The sequence below is a fragment of the Nelusetta ayraudi genome, unplaced genomic scaffold (genome assembly GCF_046127955.1).
Source record: "Nelusetta ayraudi isolate G7.1 ecotype Tasmania unplaced genomic scaffold, CSIRO-AGI_Nayr_v1 ptg000055l, whole genome shotgun sequence".
Classification (NCBI taxonomy): domain Eukaryota; kingdom Metazoa; phylum Chordata; class Actinopteri; order Tetraodontiformes; family Monacanthidae; genus Nelusetta; species Nelusetta ayraudi.
Window position 1 is genome coordinate 3,053,462 of NW_027466105.1, and position 19,688 is coordinate 3,073,149.

The 19,688-nt window shown below is 38.1% G+C and overlaps 1 long non-coding RNA gene across 1 annotated transcript; it reads left to right on the top strand.

The window, feature by feature from the left end:
* Positions 1-581: 581 nt before the first annotated feature.
* On the top strand, positions 582-18,918 carry LOC142896525 (uncharacterized). The gene is made up of 2 exons (XR_012928369.1): positions 582-650; positions 18,839-18,918. It is a non-coding gene; the product is annotated as an uncharacterized LOC142896525 (long non-coding RNA).
* Positions 18,919-19,688: the final 770 nt, after the last annotated feature.

The following is a 19,688-nucleotide window of genomic DNA, read 5'->3' on the forward strand; positions in this document are numbered from 1 at the left end:
CTGAATTAAAATCTCTATGCAAGAAAACAGCTGCACAGAGCTGCACACAGCTTTACACTTGAACACTCATTCATACTCATCAGCCTGGAGGAATAAACAAAGCAAAACAAAGATTCAAGTGAGACTGACAATACACCAGGAAAAACAGGAGAGATGTTTTCCTAATTTTTTTCACCAGAGAATTACAATTCTATTCAAGTTCACCGTTTATGCTCGCAATGAGCATAAAGCACTTGTTTTCGTTCACAAATTCCTGAATTCACTAATTCAGTGCCCCCACTCCCCCTACACACACCGATTAAAGCAGATAACTTTTGAAATGTTTTTATTGTTTTTTCTTAAATAAAATTATTCCAGTTATTGATGAAAAAATTTCTATCTTGTTTCAGTGGTGTCGATTCATTTGCATGGTTGATTTGTTCTTATGCGTTTGGTGATGTGCAGTGGCACCATTACGCCTGTGGGTGGGGACACAGACCGTGTGATGAATATCAGGTGACGATCGATCACAGTCGACTCTCTGTTGGTCTATAATTGAGGGGCACTGTGCGTATTCCGTTGCTTGATGAACACTGACCTGGTGTATTGTCAGTCTCATTTGAATCTTTGTTTTGCTATGTTTATTCCTCCATGCTCATGTGTATGAATGAGTGTTCAAATGTAAAGCTGTGTTCAGCTCTGTGCAGCTGATTTCTTGCATGGAGACTTTAATTCAGATCAGAAACAGGAGACACAAAGTTCTTTAAGAGTAAGTCAGCACAGATATCACTGCTGCTCCTTCAAAAAAAAAGATAACATCTCAACTTGTTGAGATAAGGCCCATAACCACAATAAAAAAAGAAATCCAAGTGGTTGAATGAGTTTTCTTTTCAAAATTTGTATGCGACTGTTTACTTTCATAGATGTCTTGATTCAGCTGAGGAACAAGACAGAGAAAAAAAAAAATCCAACCTGTTATTCCACACACAATACAATTTGTTCAATAAAAAATGCTGCTGCTTGAAGAAAACAGACATCAAAGTGATGGAATGCGTGTTCAAACATTTTCAAAAACTTTGAAGTCTGAAGTTGTTTGTAAATAGACTTTTAGGTCTGATGATCAAAGCCGTTCAAACGCTTTGAAGTCTGAAGTTGTTTTTTAAACAGACTTGTAAGTCTGATTACAAACCAATTAAAGTGCTTCTGCAGCTGCTGGCGTTGCTGATGCTGCTTCTGCTGCTTGAATAACACTCAATTTACAGGGGAACACTAAAAAAGATATAAAAAAAAAACTCTTTATGAACACAGGAGGAGCAGAAAATATTTTTTCACGCCATGACTGATGACAGACCTCTGTTGGTCTGAGAGGGAGGGGCACTGTGCGTATTCCGTTGCTTAATGTACACTGACCTGGTGTATTGTCAGTTTCATTTGAATCTTTGTTTTGATATATTTATTCCTTCAGGCTCATGTGTATGAATGAGTGTTCAAGTGTAAAGCTGAGTGCAGCTCTGTGCAGCTGTTGTCTTGCATGGAGACTTTCATTCAGCTCAGAAACAGGAGAAACAGAGTTCTTTCAGAGTAAGTCAGCACAGATATCACAGCTGCTCCTTCAAAAAAAAAAAGATAACATCTCAACTTGTTTAAATAAGGCCTATAACCACAATAAAAAAAGAAATCCAAGTGGTTGAATGAGTTTTCTTTTCAAAATCTGTATGCGACTGTTTACTTTCATAGTTGTCTTGATTCAGCTGAGGAACAAGAGAGAAAAAAAAAAATCCAACCTGTTATTCCACACACAATCCAATTTGCTCAATAAAAAATGCTGCTGCTTGAAGAAAACAGACATCAAAGTGATGGAATGCGTGTTCAAACATTTTCAAAAACTTTGAAGTCTGAAGTTGTTTGTAAACAGACTTATAGGTCTGATGATCAAAACCGTTCAAACGCTTTGAAGTCTGAAGTTGTTTGTAAACAGACTTTTAGGTCTGATGATCAAAGCCGTTCAAACGCTTTGAAGTCTGAAGTTGTTTTTTAAACAGACTTGTAAGTCTGATTACAAACCAATTAAAGTGCTTCTGCAGCTGCTGGCGTTGCTGATGCTGATTCTGCTGCTTGAATAACACTCAATTTACTGGGGAACACTAGAAAAGATATAAAAAAAAAAACTCTTTATGAACACAGGAGGAGCAGAAAATATTTTTTCACGCCATGACTGATGACAGACCTCTGTTGGTCTGAGAGGGAGGGGCACTGTGCGTATTCCGTTGCTTAATGTACACTGACCTGGTGTATTGACAGTTTCATTTGAATCTTTGTTTTGCTGTGTTTATTCCTTCAGGCTCATGTGTATGAATGAGTGTTCAAGTGTAAAGCTGTGTGCAGCTCTGTGCAGCTGTTGTCTTGCATGGATACTTTTATTCAGCTCAGAAACAGGAGAAACAGAGTTCTTTCAGAGTAAGTCAGCACAGATATAACTGCTGCTCCTTCAAAAAAAAAAAAGACAACATCTCAACTAGTTTAGATAAGGCCCATAAACACAATAAAAAAAGAAATCCAAGTGGTTGAATGAGTTTTCTTTTCAAAATCTGTATGCGACTGTTTACTTTCATAGTTGTCTTGATTCAGCTGAGGAACAAGAGAGAAAAAAAATCCAACCTGTTATTCCACACAGAATACAATTTGCTTAATAAAAAATGCTGCTGCTTGAAGAAAACAGACATCAAAGTGATGGAATTCGTGTTCAAACATTTTCAAAAACTTTGAAGTCTGAAGTTGTTTGTAAACAGACTTTTAGGTCTGATGATCAAAGCCGTTCAAATGCTTTGAAGTCTGAAGTTGTTTGTAAACAGATTTGTAAGTATGATTACAAACCAATTAAAGTGCTTCAGCAGCTGCTGGCGTTGCTGATGCTGCTTCTGCTGCTTGAATGACACTCAATTTACTGGGGAACATTAAAAAATATATTAAAAAAAACTCTTTATGAACACAGGAGGAGCAGAAAATATTTTTTCACGCCATGACTGATGACAGACCTCTGTTGGTCTGAGAGGGAGGGGCACTGTGCGTATTCCGTTGCTTAATGTACACTGACCTGGTGTATTGTCAGTTTCATTTGAATCTTTGTTTTGATATATTTATTCCTTCAGGCTCATGTGTATGAATGAGTGTTCAAGTGTAAAGCTGAGTGCAGCTCTGTGCAGCTGCTGTCTTGCATGGAGACTTTCATTCAGCTCAGAAAAAGGAGAAACAGAGTTCTTTCAGAGTAAGTCAGCACAGATATCACAGCTGCTCCTTCAAAAAAAAAAAGACAACATCTCAACTTGTTTAGATAAGGCCCATAACCACAATAAAAAAAGAAATCCAAGTGGTTGAATGAGTTTTCTTTTCAAAATCTGTATGCGACTGTTTACTTTCATAGTTGTCTTGATTCAGCTGAGGAACAAGAGAGAAAAAAAAAAATCCAACGTGTTATTCCACACACAATACAATTTGCTCAATAAAAAATGCTGCTGCTTGAAGAAAACAGACATCAAAGTGATGGAATGCGTGTTCAAACATTTTCAAAAACTTTGAAGTCTGAAGTTGTTTGTAAACAGACTTATAGGTTTGATGATCAAAGCCGTTCAAACGCTTTGAAGTCTGAAGTTGTTTGTAAACAGACTTTTAGGTCTGATGATCAAAGCCGTTCAAACGCTTTCAAGTCTGAAGTTGTTTGTAAACAGACTTGTAAGTCTGATTACAAACCAATTAAAGTGCTTCTGCAGCTGCTGGCGTTGCTGATGCTGCTTCTGCTGCTTGAATAACACTCAATTTACTGGGGAACACTAGAAAAGATATAAAAAAAAAAACTCTTTATGAACACAGGAGGAGCAGAAAATATTTTTTCACGCCATGACTGATGACAGACCTCTGTTGGTCTGAGAGGGAGGGGCACTGTGCGTATTCCGTTGCTTAATGTACACTGACCTGGTGTATTGTCAGTCTCATTTGAATCTTTGTTTTGCTAGTGTTCAAATGTAAAGCTGTGTGCAGCTCTATGCAGCTGTTTTCTTGCATAGAGACTTTAATTCAGCTCAGAAACAGGAGACGCAAAGTTCTTTCAGAGTAAGTCAGCACAGATATCACAGCTGCTCCTTCAAAAAAAAGACAACATCTAAACTTGTTTAGATAAGGCCCATAACCACAATAAAAAAAGAAATCCAAGTGGTTGAATGAGTTTTCTTTTCAAAATCTGTATGTGACTGTTTACTTTCATAGATGTCTTGATTCAGCTGAGGAACAAGAGAGAAAAAAAAAATCCAACCTGTTATTCCACACAGAATACAATTTGCTCAATAAAAAATGCTGCTGCTTGAAGAAAATAGACATCAAAGTGATGGAATGTGTGTTCAAACATTATCAAAACCTTTAAGTCTGAAGTTGTTTGTAAACAGACTTTATAGGTCTGATGATCAAAGCCGTTCAAACGCTTTGAAGTCTGAAGTTGTTTGTAAACAGACTTTTAGGTCTGATGATCAAAGCCGTTCAAACGCTTTGAAGTCTGAAGTTGTTTGTAAACAGACTTGTAATTCTGATTACAAACCAATTAAAGTGCTTCAGCAGTTGCTGGCGTTGCTGATGCTGCTTCTGCTGCTTGAATAACACTCAATTTACTGGTGAACATTAAAAAAGATATAAAAAAAAACTCTTTATGAACACAGGAGGAGCAGAAAATATTTTTTCACGCCATGACTGATGACAGACCTCTGTTGGTCTGAGAGGGAGGGGCACTGTGCGTATTCCGTTGCTTAATGTAGACTGACCTGGTGTATTGTCAGTTTCATTTGAATCTTTGTTTTGCTATGTTTATTCCTTCAGGCTCATGTGTATGAATGAGTGTTCAAGTGTAAAGCTGTGTGCAGCTCTGTGCAGCTGTTGTCTTGCATGGAGACTTTCATTCAGCTCAGAAATAGGAGAAACAGAGTTCTTTCAGAGTAAGTCAGCACAGATATCACAGCTGCTCCTTCAAAAAAAAAGACAACATCTCAACTTGTTGAGATAAGGCCCAATAACCACAATAAAAAAAGAAATCCAAGTGGTTGAATGAGTTTTCTTTTCAAAATCTGTATGCGACTGTTTACTTTCATAGATGTCTTGATTCAGCTGAGGAACAAGAGAGAGAAAAAAAAATCCAACCTGTTAACTTGAGTGGAATTGTTATTTTCTGCTGAAATACATGAGGGAAACATCTCTCCTCTTGTTCTTCAGTACATTTTAGGTTCCCCCATAAGGAAATAGTTGAATTCTCAATTTAACATAAAAACTCATTCAGACAGTGGGATGTAATTTTTTATTGCTCTATTGTGCTTGTCTCGCTGAGTTATGCGCAGTGTGAGCAGAAAGGGTGAACTTTCGTGGAATTCTTATTTTCTACTGAAATACATGAGGGAAAAATGTCTCCTGTTGTTCCTCAGTACATTGTAGGTTCCCCCATAAGGAAATAGTTGAATTCTTTTTTTTGAATGAGCAGCAGTGATATCTGTGCTGACTTACTCTGAAAGAACTCTGTTTCTCTTGTTTCTGAGCTGAATTAAAATCTCTATGCAAGAAAACAGCTGCACAGAGCTGCACACAGCTTTACACTTGAACACTCATTCATACTCATCAGCCTGGAGGAATAAACAAAGCAAAACAAAGATTCAAGTGAGACTGACAATACACCAGGAAAAACAGGAGAGATGTTTTCCTAATTTTTTTCACCAGAGAATTACAATTCTATTCAAGTTCACCGTTTATGCTCGCAATGAGCATAAAGCACTTGTTTTCGTTCACAAATTCCTGAATTCACTAATTCAGTGCCCCCACTCCCCCTACACACACCGATTAAAGCAGATAACTTTTGAAATGTTTTTATTGTTTTTTCTTAAATAAAATTATTCCAGTTATTGATGAAAAAATTTCTATCTTGTTTCAGTGGTGTCGATTCATTTGCATGGTTGATTTGTTCTTATGCGTTTGGTGATGTGCAGTGGCACCATTACGCCTGTGGGTGGGGACACAGACCGTGTGATGAATATCAGGTGACGATCGATCACAGTCGACTCTCTGTTGGTCGAAAATTGAGGGGCACTGTGCGTATTCCGTTGCTTGATGAACACTGACCTGGTGTATTGTCAGTCTCATTTGAATCTTTGTTTTGCTATGTTTATTCCTCCAGGCTCATGTGTATGAATGAGTGTTCAAATGTAAAGCTGTGTTCAGCTCTGTGCAGCTGATTTCTTGCATGGAGACTTTAATTCAGATCAGAAACAGGAGACACAAAGTTCTTTAAGAGTAAGTCAGCACAGATATCACTGCTGCTCCTTCAAAAAAAAAGATAACATCTCAACTTGTTGAGATAAGGCCCATAACCACAATAAAAAAAGAAATCCAAGTGGTTGAATGAGTTTTCTTTTCAAAATTTGTATGCGACTGTTTACTTTCATAGATGTCTTGATTCAGCTGAGGAACAAGACAGAGAAAAAAAAAAATCCAACCTGTTATTCCACACACAATACAATTTGTTCAATAAAAAATGCTGCTGCTTGAAGAAAACAGACATCAAAGTGATGGAATGCGTGTTCAAACATTTTCAAAAACTTTGAAGTCTGAAGTTGTTTGTAAATAGACTTTTAGGTCTGATGATCAAAGCCGTTCAAACGCTTTGAAGTCTGAAGTTGTTTTTTAAACAGACTTGTAAGTCTGATTACAAACCAATTAAAGTGCTTCTGCAGCTGCTGGCGTTGCTGATGCTGCTTCTGCTGCTTGAATAACACTCAATTTACAGGGGAACACTAAAAAAGATATAAAAAAAAAACTCTTTATGAACACAGGAGGAGCAGAAAATATTTTTTCACGCCATGACTGATGACAGACCTCTGTTGGTCTGAGAGGGAGGGGCACTGTGCGTATTCCGTTGCTTAATGTACACTGACCTGGTGTATTGTCAGTTTCATTTGAATCTTTGTTTTGATATATTTATTCCTTCAGGCTCATGTGTATGAATGAGTGTTCAAGTGTAAAGCTGAGTGCAGCTCTGTGCAGCTGTTGTCTTGCATGGAGACTTTCATTCAGCTCAGAAACAGGAGAAACAGAGTTCTTTCAGAGTAAGTCAGCACAGATATCACAGCTGCTCCTTCAAAAAAAAAAAGATAACATCTCAACTTGTTTAAATAAGGCCTATAACCACAATAAAAAAAGAAATCCAAGTGGTTGAATGAGTTTTCTTTTCAAAATCTGTATGCGACTGTTTACTTTCATAGTTGTCTTGATTCAGCTGAGGAACAAGAGAGAAAAAAAAAAATCCAACCTGTTATTCCACACACAATCCAATTTGCTCAATAAAAAATGCTGCTGCTTGAAGAAAACAGACATCAAAGTGATGGAATGCGTGTTCAACCATTTTCAAAAACTTTGAAGTCTGAAGTTGTTTGTAAACAGACTTATAGGTCTGATGATCAAAACCGTTCAAACGCTTTGAAGTCTGAAGTTGTTTGTAAACAGACTTGTAAGTCTGATTACAAACCAATTAAAGTGCTTCTGCAGCTGCTGGCGTTGCTGATGCTGCTTCTGCTGCTTGAATAACACTCAATTTACTGGGGAACACTAGAAAAGATATAAAAAAAAAAACTCTTTATGAACACAGGAGGAGCAGAAAATATTTTTTCACGCCATGACTGATGACAGACCTCTGTTGGTCTGAGAGGGAGGGGCACTGTGCGTATTCCGTTGCTTAATGTACACTGACCTGGTGTATTGACAGTTTCATTTGAATCTTTGTTTTGCTGTGTTTATTCCTTCAGGCTCATGTGTATGAATGAGTGTTCAAGTGTAAAGCTGAGTGCAGCTCTGTGCAGCTGTTGTCTTGCATGGAGACTTTTATTCAGCTCAGAAACAGGAGAAACAGAGTTCTTTCAGAGTAAGTCAGCACAGATATAACTGCTGCTCCTTCAAAAAAAAAAAGACAACATCTCAACTTGTTGAGATAAGGCCCAATAACCACAATAAAAAAAGAAATCCAAGTGGTTGAATGAGTTTTCTTTTCAAAATCTGTATGCGACTGTTTACTTTCATAGATGTCTTGATTCAGCTGAGGAACAAGAGAGAGAAAAAAAAATCCAACCTGTTAACTTGAGTGGAATTGTTATTTTCTGCTGAAATACATGAGGGAAACATCTCTCCTCTTGTTCTTCAGTACATTTTAGGTTCCCCCATAAGGAAATAGTTGAATTCTCAATTTAACATAAAAACTCATTCAGACAGTGGGATGTAATTTTTTATTGCTCTATTGTGCTTGTCTCGCTGAGTTATGCGCAGTGTGAGCAGAAAGGGTGAACTTTCGTGGAATTCTTATTTTCTACTGAAATACATGAGGGAAAAATGTCTCCTGTTGTTCCTCAGTACATTGTAGGTTCCCCCATAAGGAAATAGTTGAATTCTTTTTTTTGAATGAGCAGCAGTGATATCTGTGCTGACTTACTCTGAAAGAACTCTGTTTCTCTTGTTTCTGAGCTGAATTAAAATCTCTATGCAAGAAAACAGCTGCACAGAGCTGCACACAGCTTTACACTTGAACACTCATTCATACTCATCAGCCTGGAGGAATAAACAAAGCAAAACAAAGATTCAAGTGAGACTGACAATACACCAGGAAAAACAGGAGAGATGTTTTCCTAATTTTTTTCACCAGAGAATTACAATTCTATTCAAGTTCACCGTTTATGCTCGCAATGAGCATAAAGCACTTGTTTTCGTTCACAAATTCCTGAATTCACTAATTCAGTGCCCCCACTCCCCCTACACACACCGATTAAAGCAGATAACTTTTGAAATGTTTTTATTGTTTTTTCTTAAATAAAATTATTCCAGTTATTGATGAAAAAATTTCTATCTTGTTTCAGTGGTGTCGATTCATTTGCATGGTTGATTTGTTCTTATGCGTTTGGTGATGTGCAGTGGCACCATTACGCCTGTGGGTGGGGACACAGACCGTGTGATGAATATCAGGTGACGATCGATCACAGTCGACTCTCTGTTGGTCGAAAATTGAGGGGCACTGTGCGTATTCCGTTGCTTGATGAACACTGACCTGGTGTATTGTCAGTCTCATTTGAATCTTTGTTTTGCTATGTTTATTCCTCCAGGCTCATGTGTATGAATGAGTGTTCAAATGTAAAGCTGTGTTCAGCTCTGTGCAGCTGATTTCTTGCATGGAGACTTTAATTCAGATCAGAAACAGGAGACACAAAGTTCTTTAAGAGTAAGTCAGCACAGATATCACTGCTGCTCCTTCAAAAAAAAAGATAACATCTCAACTTGTTGAGATAAGGCCCATAACCACAATAAAAAAAGAAATCCAAGTGGTTGAATGAGTTTTCTTTTCAAAATTTGTATGCGACTGTTTACTTTCATAGATGTCTTGATTCAGCTGAGGAACAAGACAGAGAAAAAAAAAAATCCAACCTGTTATTCCACACACAATACAATTTGTTCAATAAAAAATGCTGCTGCTTGAAGAAAACAGACATCAAAGTGATGGAATGCGTGTTCAAACATTTTCAAAAACTTTGAAGTCTGAAGTTGTTTGTAAATAGACTTTTAGGTCTGATGATCAAAGCCGTTCAAACGCTTTGAAGTCTGAAGTTGTTTTTTAAACAGACTTGTAAGTCTGATTACAAACCAATTAAAGTGCTTCTGCAGCTGCTGGCGTTGCTGATGCTGCTTCTGCTGCTTGAATAACACTCAATTTACAGGGGAACACTAAAAAAGATATAAAAAAAAAACTCTTTATGAACACAGGAGGAGCAGAAAATATTTTTTCACGCCATGACTGATGACAGACCTCTGTTGGTCTGAGAGGGAGGGGCACTGTGCGTATTCCGTTGCTTAATGTACACTGACCTGGTGTATTGTCAGTTTCATTTGAATCTTTGTTTTGATATATTTATTCCTTCAGGCTCATGTGTATGAATGAGTGTTCAAGTGTAAAGCTGAGTGCAGCTCTGTGCAGCTGTTGTCTTGCATGGAGACTTTCATTCAGCTCAGAAACAGGAGAAACAGAGTTCTTTCAGAGTAAGTCAGCACAGATATCACAGCTGCTCCTTCAAAAAAAAAAAGATAACATCTCAACTTGTTTAAATAAGGCCTATAACCACAATAAAAAAAGAAATCCAAGTGGTTGAATGAGTTTTCTTTTCAAAATCTGTATGCGACTGTTTACTTTCATAGTTGTCTTGATTCAGCTGAGGAACAAGAGAGAGAAAAAAAAAATCCAACCTGTTATTCCACACACAATCCAATTTGCTCAATAAAAAATGCTGCTGCTTGAAGAAAACAGACATCAAAGTGATGGAATGCGTGTTCAAACATTTTCAAAAACTTTGAAGTCTGAAGTTGTTTGTAAACAGACTTATAGGTCTGATGATCAAAACCGTTCAAACGCTTTGAAGTCTGAAGTTGTTTGTAAACAGACTTTTAGGTCTGATGATCAAAGCCGTTCAAACGCTTTGAAGTCTGAAGTTGTTTGTAAACAGACTTGTAAGTCTGATTACAAACCAATTAAAGTGCTTCTGCAGCTGCTGGCGTTGCTGATGCTGATTCTGCTGCTTGAATAACACTCAATTTACTGGGGAACACTAGAAAAGATATAAAAAAAAAAACTCTTTATGAACACAGGAGGAGCAGAAAATATTTTTTCACGCCATGACTGATGACAGACCTCTGTTGGTCTGAGAGGGAGGGGCACTGTGCGTATTCCGTTGCTTAATGTACACTGACCTGGTGTATTGTCAGTTTCATTTGAATCTTTGTTTTGCTGTGTTTATTCCTTCAGGCTCATGTGTATGAATGAGTGTTCAAGTGTAAAGCTGTGTGCAGCTCTGTGCAGCTGTTGTCTTGCATGGAGACTTTTATTCAGCTCAGAAACAGGAGAAACAGAGTTCTTTCAGAGTAAGTCAGCACAGATATAACTGCTGCTCCTTCAAAAAAAAAAAGACAACATCTCAACTAGTTTAGATAAGGCCCATAACCACAATAAAAAAAGAAATCCAAGTGGTTGAATGAGTTTTCTTTTCAAAATCTGTATGCGACTGTTTACTTTCATAGTTGTCTTGATTCAGCTGAGGAACAAGAGAGAAAAAAAATCCAACCTGTTATTCCACACAGAATACAATTTGCTTAATAAAAAATGCTGCTGCTTGAAGAAAACAGACATCAAAGTGATGGAATTCGTGTTCAAACATTTTCAAAAACTTTGAAGTCTGAAGTTGTTTGTAAACAGACTTTTAGGTCTGATGATCAAAGCCGTTCAAATGCTTTGAAGTCTGAAGTTGTTTGTAAACAGATTTGTAAGTATGATTACAAACCAATTAAAGTGCTTCAGCAGCTGCTGGCGTTGCTGATGCTGCTTCTGCTGCTTGAATGACACTCAATTTACTGGGGAACATTAAAAAAGATATTAAAAAAAACTCTTTATGAACACAGGTGGAGCAGAAAATATTTTTTCACGCCATGACTGATGACAGACCTCTGTTGGTCTGAGAGGGAGGGGCTCTGTGCGTATTCCGTTGCTTAATGTACACTGACCTGGTGTATTGTCAGTTTCATTTGAATCTTTGTTTTGCTGTGTTTATTCCTTCAGGCTCATGTGTATGAATGAGTGTTCAAGTGTAAAGCTGAGTGCAGCTCTGTGCAGCTGCTGTCTTGCATGGAGACTTTCATTCAGCTCAGAAACAGGAGAAACAGAGTTCTTTCAGAGTAAGTCAGCACAGATATCACAGCTGCTCCTTCAAAAAAAAAAAGACAACATCTCAACTTGTTTAGATAAGGCCCATAACCACAATAAAAAAAGAAATCCAAGTGGTTGAATGAGTTTTCTTTTCAAAATCTGTATGCGACTGTTTACTTTCATAGTTGTCTTGATTCAGCTGAGGAACAAGAGAGAAAAAAAAAATCCAACGTGTTATTCCACACACAATACAATTTGCTCAATAAAAAATGCTGCTGCTTGAAGAAAACAGACATCAAAGTGATGGAATGCGTGTTCAAACATTTTCAAAAACTTTGAAGTCTGAAGTTGTTTGTAAACAGACTTATAGGTTTGATGATCAAAGCCGTTCAAACGCTTTGAAGTCTGAAGTTGTTTGTAAACAGACTTTTAGGTCTGATGATCAAAGCCGTTCAAACGCTTTGAAGTCTGAAGTTGTTTGTAAACAGACTTGTAAGTCTGATTACAAACCAATTAAAGTGCTTCTGCAGCTGCTGGCGTTGCTGATGCTGCTTCTGCTGCTTGAATACCACTCAATTTACTGGGGAACACTAGAAAAGATATTAAAAAAAAACTCTTTATGAACACAGGAGGAGCAGAAAATATTTTCTCACGCCATGACTGATGACAGACTTCTGTTTGTCTGAGACAATTTCAACTTTGTCCTAGAGACATGGGGCCACTTGCTATTTCATCAAGAGCCCTAAAGAAGCGCCCACACCAAATTTGGGGTTTCTAATAATTGAAGAACGCAGAAACCCTAACCCTAATTTCAGCTAACCCTAACCCTAACCCTAGTTTCAGTCTTAACGCAACCCTAATTCAATGCAAGTCTATGGGGTGAAATTTCAACTTTGTCCTAGAGACATGGGGCCACTTGCATTTTCATCAAGAGCCCCAAAGAAACACCCACGCAAAATTTGGGGCTTCTAGTACTTGAGGAACGCAGAAACCCTAACCCTAATTTCAACTAACCCTAACCCTAACCCTAGTTTCAGCCTTAACGTTAACCCTAATTCAATGCAAGTCTATGGGGTGAAATTTCAACTTTGTCCTACAGACATGGGGCCACTTGCTATTTCATCAAGAGCCCCAAAGAAGCGCCCACGCCAAATTTGGGGTTTCTAATACTTGAGGAAGACAGAAACCCTAACCCTAATTTCAGCTAACCCTAACCCTAACCCTAACCCTAGTTTCAGCCTTAACGTTAACCCTAATTCAATGCAAGTCTATGGGGTGAAATTTCAACTTTGTCCTAGAGACATGGGGCCACTTGCTATTTCATCAAGAGCCCCAAAGAAGCGCCAACGCCAAATTTGGGGTTTCTAATACTTGAGGAAGACAGAAACCCTAACCCTAATTTCAGCTAACCCTAACCCTAACCCTAACCCTAGTTTCAGCCTTAATGTTAACCCTAATTCAATTCAAGTCTGATGGGGTTAAAATTCATTCAGACAGTGGGATGTCTTTTTTTATTGCTCTATTGTGCTTCTCTCGCTGAGTTATGCGCAGTGTGAGCAGAAAGGGTGAACTTGAGTGGAATTGTTATTTTCTGCTGAAATACATGAGGGAAACATCTGTCCTGTTGTTCCTCAGTACATTGTAGGTTCCCCCATAAGGAAATAGTTGATTTCTCAATTTAACATGAAAACTCATTCAGACAGTGGGATGTCATTTTTTATTGCTCTATTGTGCTTCTCTCGCTGAGTTATGCACAGTGTGAGCAGAAAGGGTGAACTTTGAGTGGAACTGTTATTTTCTGCTGAAATACATGAGGGAAACATCTCTCCTGTTGTTCCTCAGTACATTGTAGGTTCCCCCATAAGGAAATAGTTGATTTCTCAATTTAACATGAAAACTCATTCAGACAGTGGGATGTCATTTTTTATTGCTCTATTGTGCTTCTCTCGCTGAGTTATGCGCAGTGTGAGCAGAAAGGGTGAACTTGAGTGGAATTGTTATTTTCTACTGAAATACATGAGGGAAACATCTGTCCTGTTGTTCCTCAGTACATTGTAGGTTCCCCCATAAGGAAATAGTTGATTTCTCAATTTAACATGAAAACTCATTCAGACAGTGGGATGTCATTTTTTATTGCTCTATTGTGCTTCTCTCGCTGAGTGATGCGCAGTGTGAGCAGAAAGGGTGAACTTTGAGTGGAACTGTTATTTTCTGCTGAAATACATGAGGGAAACATCTCTCCTGTTGTTCCTCAGTACATTGTAGGTTCCCCCATAAGGAAATAGTTGATTTCTCAATTTAACATGAAAACTCATTCAGACAGTGGGATGTCATTTTTTATTGCTCTATTGTGCTTCTCTCGCTGAGTTATGCGCAGTGTGAGCAGAAAGGGTGAACTTGAGTGGAATTGTTATTTTCTGCTGAAATACATGAGGGAAAAATCTCTCCTGTTGTTCCTGAGTACATTGTAGGTCCCCCCATAAGGAAATAGTTGATTTCTCAATTTAACATGAAAACTCATTCAGACAGTGGGATGTCATTTTTTATTGCTCTATTGTGCTTCTCTCGCTGAGTTATGCGCAGTATGAGCAGAAAGGGTGAACTTGAGTGGAATTGTTATTTTCTGCTGAAATACATGAGGGAAACATCTGTCCTGTTGTTCCTCAGTACATTGTAGGTTCCCCCATAAGGAAATAGTTGATTTCTCAATTTAACATGAAAACTCATTCAGACAGTGGGATGTCATTTTTTATTGCTCTATTGTGCTTCTCTCGCTGAGTTATGCGCAGTGTGAGCAGAAAGGGTGAACTTGAGTGGAATTGTTATTTTCTGCTGAAATACATGAGGGAAACATCTGTCCTGTTGTTCCTCAGTACATTGTAGGTTCCCCCATAAGGAAATAGTTGATTTCTCAATTTAACATGAAAACTCATTCAGACAGTGGGATGTCATTTTTTATTGCTCTATTGTGCTTCTCTCGCTGAGTTATGCACAGTGTGAGCAGAAAGGGTGAACTTTGAGTGGAACTGTTATTTTCTGCTGAAATACATGAGGGAAACATCTCTCCTGTTGTTCCTCAGTACATTGTAGGTTCCCCCATAAGGAAATAGTTGATTTCTCAATTTAACATGAAAACTCATTCAGACAGTGGGATGTCATTTTTTATTGCTCTATTGTGCTTCTCTCGCTGAGTTATGCGCAGTGTGAGCAGAAAGGGTGAACTTGAGTGGAATTGTTATTTTCTACTGAAATACATGAGGGAAACATCTGTCCTGTTGTTCCTCAGTACATTGTAGGTTCCCCCATAAGGAAATAGTTGATTTCTCAATTTAACATGAAAACTCATTCAGACAGTGGGATGTCATTTTTTATTGCTCTATTGTGCTTCTCTCGCTGAGTGATGCGCAGTGTGAGCAGAAAGGGTGAACTTTGAGTGGAACTGTTATTTTCTGCTGAAATACATGAGGGAAACATCTCTCCTGTTGTTCCTCAGTACATTGTAGGTTCCCCCATTAGGAAATAGTTGATTTCTCAATTTAACATGAAAACTCATTCAGACAGTGGGATGTCATTTTTTATTGCTCTATTGTGCTTCTCTCGCTGAGTTATGCGCAGTGTGAGCAGAAAGGGTGAACTTGAGTGGAATTGTTATTTTCTGCTGAAATACATGAGGGAAACATCTCTCCTGTTGTTCCTGAGTACATTGTAGGTCCCACCATAAGGAAATAGTTGATTTCTCAATTTAACATGAAAACTCATTCAGACAGTGGGATGTCATTTTTTATTGCTCTATTGTGCTTCTCTCGCTGAGTTATGCGCAGTATGAGCAGAAAGGGTGAACTTGAGTGGAATTGTTATTTTCTGCTGAAATACATGAGGGAAACATCTGTCCTGTTGTTCCTCAGTACATTGTAGGTTCCCCCATAAGGAAATAGTTGATTTCTCAATTTAACATGAAAACTCATTCAGACAGTGGGATGTCATTTTTTATTGCTCTATTGTGCTTCTCTCGCTGAGTTATGCACAGTGTGAGCAGAAAGGGTGAACTTTGAGTGGAACTGTTATTTTCTGCTGAAATACATGAGGGAAACATCTCTCCTGTTGTTCCTCAGTACATTGTAGGTTCTCCCATAAGGAAATAGTTGATTTCTCAATTTAACATGAAAACTCATTCAGACAGTGGGATGTCATTTTTTATTGCTCTATTGTGCTTCTCTCGCTGAGTTATGCGCAGTGTGAGCAGAAAGGGTGAACTTGAGTGGAATTGTTATTTTCTGCTGAAATACATGAGGAAAACATCTGTCCTGTTGTTCCTCAGTACATTGTAGGTTCCCCCATAAGGAAATAGTTGATTTCTCAATTTAACATGAAAACTCATTCAGACAGTGGGATGTCATTTTTTATTGCTCTATTGTGCTTCTCTCGCTGAATTATGCGCAGTGTGAGCAGAAAGGGTGAACTTGAGTGGAATTGTTATTTTCTGCTGAAATACATGAGGGAAACAGCTCTCCTGTTGTTCCTTAGTACATTGTAGGTTCCCCCATAAGGAAATAGTTGATTTCTCAATTTAACATGAAAACTCATTCAGACAGTGGGATGTCATTTTTTATTGCTCTATTGTGCTTCTCTCGCTGAATTATGCGCAGTGTGAGCAGAAAGGGTGAACTTGAGTGGAATTGTTATTTTCTGCTGAAATACATGAGGGAAACATCTCTCCTGTTGTTCCTGAGTACATTGTAGGTTCCCCCATAAGGAAATAGTTGATTTCTCAATTTAACATGAAAACTCATTCAGACAGTGGGATGTCATTTTTTATTGCTCTATTGTGCTTCTCTCGCTGAGTTATGCGCAGTGTGAGCAGAAAGGGTGAACTTGAGTGGAATTGTTATTTTCTGCTGAAATACATGAGGAAAACATCTGTCCTGTTGTTCCTCAGTACATTGTAGGTTCCCCCATAAGGAAATAGTTGATTTCTCAATTTAACATGAAAACTCATTCAGACAGTGGGATGTCATTTTTTATTGCTCTATTGTGCTTCTCTCGCTGAATTATGCGCAGTGTGAGCAGAAAGGGTGAACTTTGAGTGGAACTGTTATTTTCTGCTGAAATACATGGGGGAAACATCTCTCCTGTTGTTCCTCAGTACATTGTAGGTTCCCCCATAAGGAAATAGTTGATTTCCCAATTTAACATGAAAACTCATTCAGACAGTGGGATGTCATTTTTTATTGCTCTATTGTGCTTCTCTCGCTGAGTTATGTGCAGTGTGAGCAGAAAGGGTGAACTTGAGTGGAATTGTTATTTTCTGCTGAAATACATGAGGGAAACAGCTCTCCTGTTGTTCCTCAGTACATTGTAGGTTCCCCCATAAGGAAATAGTTGATTTCTCAATTTAACATGAAAACTCATTCAGACAGTGGGATGTCATTTTTTATTGCTCTATTGTGCTTCTCTCGCTGAGTTATGCGCAGTGTGAGCAGAAAGGGTGAACTTGAGTGGAATTGTTATTTTCTGCTGAAATACATGAGGGAAACATCTCTCCTGTTGTTCCTCACTACATTGTAGGTTCCCCCATAAGGAAATAGTTGAATTCTTTTTTTTGAAGGAGCAGCAGTGATATCTGTGCTGACTGACTGTAAAATAACTCCTAATTCATTTCAGAAACAGGAGAAAAATCCTGTTTCTGAAATGAATTAAAGTCTCTATGCAAGTAAACAGCTGCACTGAGCTGCACACAGCCTTAAACTTGAACATTCATTCATATTCATCTGCCTGGAGGAATAAACAAAGCAAAACTAAGATTCAAATGAGACTGACAATAGAGGAACAACAGGAAAGATTTTTTCCTTATTTTTTCCACCAGAGAATTACAATTCCATTCAAGTTCACCTTTTATGCTCGCATTGAACATAAAGCTCTTGTTTTCTTTCACAAATTCCTGAATTCACTAATTCCGTGCCCCCACTCCCCCCCCCACACACTGATTAAAGCAGATAACTTTTGAAATGTTTTTATTGTTTTTTCTTAAATACAATTATTCCAGTTATTGATGAAAAAATTTCTATCTTGTTTCAGTGGTGTCGATTCCTTTTCATGGTTGATTTGATCTTATGCGTTTGGTGATGTGCAGTGGCACCATTACTCCTGTGGGTGGAGACACAGACCGTGTGATGAATATCAGGTGACGATCGATCACAGTCGACTCTCTGTTGGTCTGAGATTGAGGGGCACTGTGCGTATTCCGTTGCTTGATGAACACTGACCTGGTGTATTGTCAGTCTCATTTGAATCTTTGTTTTGCTAGTTTTAAAATGTAAAGCTGTGTGCAGCTCTATGCAGCTGTTTTCTTTCATAGAGACTTTAATTCAGCTCAGAAACAGGAGACACAAAGTTCTTTAAGAGTAAGTCAGCACAGATATCACTGCTGCTCCTTCAAAAAAAAAGACAACATCTCAACTTGTTGAGATAAGGCCCATAACCACAATAAAAAAAGAAATCCAAGTGGTTGAATGAGTTTTCTTTTCAAAATTTGTGTGCGACTGTTTACTTTCATAGTTGTCTTGATTCAGCTGAGGAAAAAGAGAGAGAAAAAAAAATCCAACCTGTTATTCCACACACAATACAATTTGCTCAATAAAAAATGCTGCTGCTTGAAGAAAACAGACATCAAAGTGATGGAATGCGTGTTCAAACATTTTCAAAAACTTTGAAGTGTGAAGTTGTTTGTAAACAGACTTTTAGGTCTGATGATCAAAGCCGTTCAAACGCTTTGAAGTCTGAAGTTGTTTGTAAACAGACTTGTAAGTCTGATTACAAACCAATTAAAGTGCTTCAGCAGCTGCTGGCGTTGCTGATGCTGATTCTGCTGCTTGAATAACACTCAATTTACTGGGGAACACTAGAAAAGATATAAAAAAAAAACTCTTTATGAATACAGGAGGAGCAGAAAATATTTTTTCACGCCATGACTGATGACAGACCTCTGTTGGTCTGAGAGGGAGGGGCACTGTGCGTATTCCGTTGCTTAATGTACACTGACCTGGTGTATTGTCAGTTTCATTTGAATCTTTGTTTTGCTGTGTTTATTCCTTCAGGCTCATGTGTATGAATGAGTGTTCAAGTGTAAAGCTGTGTGCAGCTCTGTGCAGCTGTTTTCTTGCATAGAGACTTTAATTCAGCTCAGAAACAGGAGACGCAAAGTTCTTTCAGAGTAAGTCAGCACAGATATCACAGCTGCTCCTTCAAAAAAAAAAAGACAACATCTAAACTTGTTTAGATAAGGCCCATAACCACAATAAAAAAAGAAATCCAAGTGGTTGAATGAGTTTTCTTTTCAAAATCTGTATGTGACTGTTTACTTTCATAGATGTCTTGATTCAGCTGAGGAACAAGAGAGAAAAAAAAAATCCAACCTGTTATTCCACACAGAATACAATTTGCTCAATAAAAAATGCTGCTGCTTGAAGAAAATAGACATCAAAGTGATGGAATGCGTGTTCAAACATTATCAAAAACTTTGAAGTCTGAAGTTGTTTGTAAACAGACTTTATAGGTCTGATGATCAAAGCCGTTCAAACGCTTTGAAGTCTGAAGTTGTTTGTAAACAGACTTTTAGGTCTGATGATCAAAGCCGTTCAAACGCTTTGAAGTCTGAAGTTGTTTGTTAACAGACTTGTAATTCTGATTACAAACCAATTAAAGTGCTTCAGCAGCTGCTGGCGTTGCTGATGCTGCTTCTGCTGCTTGAATAACACTCAATTTACTGGTGAACATTAAAAAAGATATAAAAAAAAACTCTTTATGAACACAGGAGGAGCAGAAAATATTTTTTCACGCCATGACTGATGACAGACCTCTGTTGGTCTGAGAGGGAGGGGCACTGTGCGTATTCCGTTGCTTAATGTACACTGACCTGGTGTATTGTCAGTTTCATTTGAATCTTTGTTTTGCTAGTGTTCAAATG